Source organism: Onychomys torridus, chromosome 1 (genome assembly GCF_903995425.1).
Source record: "Onychomys torridus chromosome 1, mOncTor1.1, whole genome shotgun sequence".
NCBI lineage: Eukaryota > Metazoa > Chordata > Mammalia > Rodentia > Cricetidae > Onychomys > Onychomys torridus.
This window is the reverse complement of record NC_050443.1, coordinates 32,733,815-32,739,814: the sequence shown is the minus strand read 5'-3', so window position 1 is coordinate 32,739,814 and position 6,000 is coordinate 32,733,815. Positions and strand designations below refer to the sequence as shown.

General features: G+C 36.5%; 1 pseudogene; it reads left to right on the top strand.

Annotated features, from left to right (window-relative positions):
* The first annotated feature begins 1,460 nt into the window (after positions 1–1,460).
* Positions 1,461–5,638, top strand: LOC118594626 (annotated as a pseudogene).
* The last annotated feature ends 362 nt before the right edge of the window (positions 5,639–6,000 follow it).

Here is a 6,000-nt window from a genome sequence, read left to right as displayed (position 1 = left end):
CCCATGTTTGGCATAATTAAAGTATCAGTCATCTTTATTTTTCTTCAAGCCTTTGGAAATCACCTGTTCTGTTCAAGCATCATCATAGTTATAAGATTCAATATTGACTGTAATTTGGATCCAATCCTCTGTGGGTGCCGATCTTGCCTTTCAAAGCCTAATTAACCTTGCGCATTGAGAAGTAGCATTGTCAAAAGCCAAAGACACAATTATTTTATGTCTAGCTTCTAAATTTTGTGTCATTCTATTTACAATTGACATCAATCTTCATAAAAGTTCAGTCAAGCTTTCTTTTGGTCCCTGTGTAACTTTAGTAAATGACACAGTTCTTTTTCTGCCTTCTTCAATTCTGTCTCAAGCATTCAAAGCTGCTGCAGGGCAAAGAGTCAGGGTGTGGTCATCATATAGTGACTGTCTTTGTACATTAGCATAATCTTCCTCTGCAAGAAGTTGACCTTGGGAGATTTCCATACTTCTAACCCTACTTCATTGTTCAATGGGACTAGCATCATCTTTACACCAGGTCCTTCACTGTAAATTGAGGACCACATTCCAATACTGCTGTAATCAAATTGTCTCAATGGGACAATTCCATTGCTAGTCGACCATGAATTTAACAGCTGCTTTGCAAAAGGTGAATGCATACCATATGAGGCTATCACTTCCTTAAATTTCCTTAAATCTAACATTTCTGCAGGAATCCAGTCAGCTCTTATATAGCCTTGGAAATACCTGTCATTTGGGAGTTGTTCCTATAAGATGATGGATTAAATTAAGGTTAGTTGCTTCATAACCTTAGACTGTTTCTTTCTAATTTTATAACGTGATGGTGAGGTTGGTTTTCCTTTAAATTTCTCTGTCTTCATCTGCATATCTGTATTATCTGTGTTGGTAACTTTTTCTAAAACTTGTAACTTATCAGTCAAAATGCCAAAATTTTCTCTAGTAACTTTTTCTAAGGGCTGTATCTTGGCACACATGTCAGCCAACATTTTTATGGATAAAACAAGAATTATCAAAATGATAGCTGACATTATATCAATCCCAGCTAAGTTCATAATCCCTTCATTTAATTGTTGCGTTTTTGAACCACCTATTGTGCAATCATTCATATAAAGAAGAAGAATATTCACCTGTCTTTAAAATCTTCTGCAGGATAGTTTTGATTCTCTAAAATCAATTTTTATTCTCTCATTTCCTGCATTTGCTCCTAGTAATTACTCTCACTGTAGTTTTATGAATTCCCATACTTAGTTTTATTGCTTTGAACCACCATGTGGCTTTATTAGACTAACTTTATTCAGATTTCATTTAAGCTTCTTCCATGTCTTCTCATGGTGGGCCATTTATTGTTAATGATGATTAATGATTCACTTTGTGTGGATATCCCACTCTTTCCCCATTCACGTACCCACAAAGAACATTTTGTACACTTCTAGATACGGCAAAGAGAGTCAGTCATGCAAGCTTTTCTTCATATTGCTTGTGAGGTGCTAATGATTGATTCCGGGGCATTAAATGTGCTATGTAAGTGCACTGTCATGAGCTTCAGCTCACATGCTTTTGTAAAAATATATATGGGGTGTGGATTTTTTATGAATTTTATGAATTCTAAATAACTTAGCTACTTTGTTTTATGATAAGCCTCTTTTTGTACTTTTAGGAAATTTTATCTGGCTTTATAAGTTCCTGAATAGTTTATTTTTTATATCCTCCACAGTATATGAGCATTCCTGCTGTTCTTCCTTTGCAAAAATTGGTGCCATAAGTGTTTTTATATTCTAGTGGACAGTTATTTTTATATTTTATATTATAGTCTAATATATATTCTATATTCTAGTATCTAATTTTGTTCCTAGTAATTTTAGCTTTTAATGGATATCACAAACACTTTCCCATAAATATTTTACATCTGTATATCTTCTTTTTAAAAAGATTAATTAAAATTGTGGAGGATTGTGTGAGTGAATGCACCTTCAAAGCAGAGAAGAGGGTGTTAGATTACCCTCAAGATTGAGTTACAGGTTGTTGTGCATTGCTTTACATACTTATAAATGAACCAAGGTCCTTTGCAAGAGCAGTAGAAAATTTCTACACTGAGTCATCTCTCCAATATAACATTTGAGACCATACCCCCCAATATACTGAGGACCATCCTCTAAACTTTACCTGTTAAAACTCAAACAATTTTCCAAAACCCACCATCCTGAAGAGAAAACATCAATCACATGAGCCCTGAAGAAGGAGATAGCTTATTGACATTCAAATCATAGTATTCTATACAACCCCCTAAATATGATGCCCTTGTTCTTTTTTAACTGAAATCACATTTTAAAAATTATAAGAAGCATAAAATAATTGTAGTTTTAAGAACAAAGAGGGAAATCATAGAAAATTCGACTGAATACATAATGTGAGAATTTAAATTATAAGAACATAAAGAGCAGAGTTTATTAAAGAGAGTGAAGAACAAATGTGTTCCATATGTGTGATTCTTCCTTTCCTCAGAAAAATCTTAAGATCCATTCATGTTGACATGTTAACAAAAACATAAGTTTGTATTCAGAGATATTAATGATAAAAGTAATTAGATGGTGAGGTTCGATGTGGTGGTATCTGGAGAATATAATTCAGAGAGTCTATTTCTGTTATTGTTAATGTTCAAATGAAAAGTGTGTATTGCAGATACTATTTCACTCTCATCAGCTTAACAAAAATTAAATGGAAAATATTTATCAACACAAACAGAAGAAGATAATGTGATCTCAAAATATACATGTAACATGAACTATAAAAGGTCTTATAATAAAAAACCTGGAGCCAGATATTGGGATAAAAGCTGAGAGTTCATGTGGTTTTTTTCTTTGAGATTGTTTATATGGTGTATTACATTGACAGACTTTCGTATGTTGAACCTCCCTTGCATCCCTGGGATGAAGCCTACTTGATCATGGTGGATAACTGTTTTGATGTGTTCTTGGAGTCTGTTTGCCAGAATTTTATTGAGTATTTTTGCATCAATGTTCATGAGGGAGATTGGTCTGTAGTTCTCTTTCTTTGTTGCATCTGTGTTTGGTTTAGGAATCAGGGTAATTGTAGCCTCATAGAAGGAGTTTGGTAATATACCTTCTGTTTCTATTGTGTGGAACAATTTAAAGAGTATTGGTATTAAGTCTTCTTTGAAGATCTGGTAGAATTCTGCAGTGAAACCATCAGGTCCAGGGCTTTTTTTGGTTGGGAGACTTTTAATGACTGATTCTATTTCCTTAGGGGTTATTGGACTATTTAAATGGTTTATCAGGCCTTGATTTAACTTAGGTATGTAGTACCTATCCAGAAAATTATCCATTTCTTTTAGATTTTCCAGTTTTGTGGACTAGAGGTTTTTGAAGTATGACCTGATGATTCTCTGGATTTCCTCATTGTCTGTTGTTATGTCCCCCTTTTCATTTCTGATTTTGTGAATTTTGATGCTCTCTCTCTGTCTTTTGGTTAGTTTGGATAAGTGCTTGTCTATCTTGTTGATCTCAAAGAACCAACTCTTTGTTTCATTAATCCTTTGTATTGTTCTCTTTATAGAAATAATCAATTTTATTGATTTCAGCTCTCAATTTGATAATTTCCTGGTGTCTGTTCCTCCTGGGAGACTTTGCTTCTTCCTGTTCAAGAGCTTTCAGGTGTGCTGTCAAGTCACCAGCATGAGATTTCTCCAGCTTCTTTATGTGGGCATTCAGTGCTATGAATTTCCCTCTTAACACTGCTTTCATAGTATCCCATAAGTTTGGGTATGTGGTGTATTCATTTACATTGATCTCTAGGAAGTCTTTAATTTCTTTCTTTATTTCTTCCCTAACCCATTGGTGATTCAGTTGAGCATTATTCATTTTCCATGAGATTGTAAGATTTCTGTAGTTTTTCTGTTGTTGAAATCTAACTTTAAACCATGGTGGTCTGATAGAACACAGGGTGTTATTCCAATTGTTTTTTATCTGTTGAGACTTGCTTTGTGGCCAAGTATGTGGTCGATTTTAGAGAAGGTTCCATGGGGTGCTGAGAAGAAGGTATATTCTTTTTTGTTTGGGTGGAAAAGCTGAGAGTTCAAAAGAATAGAATAAGCCACAGTCACAAGCTCTTACTTCTAGGAAATCTTCAGCCCAAGAGAGAGCTACTTCCTGTATACTCATGCCTATATGCTTTCTGTGCCCTGCCATCTTACTTTCTCTCTTCACCCAGCTACATGACTTTCTCTTTCTGATCAGCTCTGTCACTTCCTGTCTGTACAGACCCTGCAGATCTCTATGGTTAATTATTGCTGGAATTAAAGGTATGTACCACCAAGGTTGACTCTGTTCCCATTGTGGCTTTGAACTCACAGAGATCCTGATGAATCTCTGCCTCCTGATTGCCAGGATTAAAGGCATGTGCTACCACTGCCTAACTTCTATGTTAAATATAGTGGCTGACTTTTTCCTCTGATCCCTAGGGCAAACTTTGTTTGTTAGAGCACAAATTAAATAGCACCACATATACAGGTGATACTATAAGTAGCTAGTGTTACTGTGATAGTTTTAGTAATTACTTTTGTAGCTATTTAGTTTGATGATAGTTAGGAAAGTTAAAAATATTCATATATAGCTTTAGAAACTATCATATATACACAGTCAAAGCTGAGAAGTGGAAGCTTGTCATCAATAGGAAGGCTGTCACCATCTTCCAGTAGCAAGAGCCTGCCCATGTTTGAGGAGATGTTGCTGGCAGAGAATATGTTGTGAAATTTACTCGTGTCTTCACTAGTAGAGAGGTCTGGAGTCCACTTGAAAGGTGGGTCCCAAAGAGTTATCATCTCTGCTCCTTCTGCTGATGCCTTCATGCTTGTAATGAATGTGGGTTATAAGAAGTATGCCCCAGGGGAGTCTTGGCCCTGGAGGAGATGGGAATGGAAAGGAGGGGCTGGGGGAAAGGTGAGGGTGGAGGCAGGAGGGGGGAGGACAGGGGAACCCATGGCTGATGTGTAAAATTAAAACACAAATATGATTTTTAAAAAAGGGGAAAAAAAGAAGTATGACAATTCACTCAAGAATGTCAGCAATTATTCCTGCATCACCAACTGGTTAGAGCCTCTTACTAACATCATCCACAACAATTTTGGCATTGGGGAAGGACTCATGATGACAGTCCATGACATACATCACTGCCACCCAGAAAACTGTGATTGGTTCTTCTGGGAAGCTGTTGTGTGATGGCCCAGAACTTCATCCCTGCATTCACTGGTGCTGACAAGGGTGTAGGAAAGGTCATCCCAGAACTCAGTCAGAAGCTCACTTGCATGCCATTTTGTGTTCCTATCCACAATGTGTCTGACGTAGCTCTGACATGTCACCTGAAGAAAGCTGCCAAGTATATGATGACATCAAGAAGATAGTGATGCAGGCATCCAAGGGCTTGTTAAGGACATCCCAGGCTACACTGGGAACCAGGTTGTCTCCTGCATCTTTAACAGTGATACCTACTCTTCCTTCTATGATACTGGGGCTGGCAGTGCTCTCAATGTCAACTTAGTAAAGGTCATTTCTTATATGATAATAAATACAACTACAGTAACAGGGTAGTGGACCTCATGGCCTACATGGCCTCCTAGGCAGAATAAGTGCTGGACCACCTACACCAGCAAGAACACAAGAGCAAGAGAGGTCCTGGACTAGGAAGGAGTCCCTGTACAACCTCAATCCCCAACATTGATCATCTCCCTCACAGTTTCTATCCCAGAACCCCAGAAAAAAGGAAGGGGTTTAGGGATCCCTACTCTCTGGAATACCATCAATAAAGTTTACTATACCCATAAAATGTTTAGTGTTTGTTATTATATTGTAAATAATTATGGACAGTTGATATGCCTAATTATCCAGGAATAAAAAATGGATACATAAATTTAGTATTCATTCAATAAAACACAGAGTAATTTTTAAAAATGAATTATACCTACAAATATCATTAGGAATA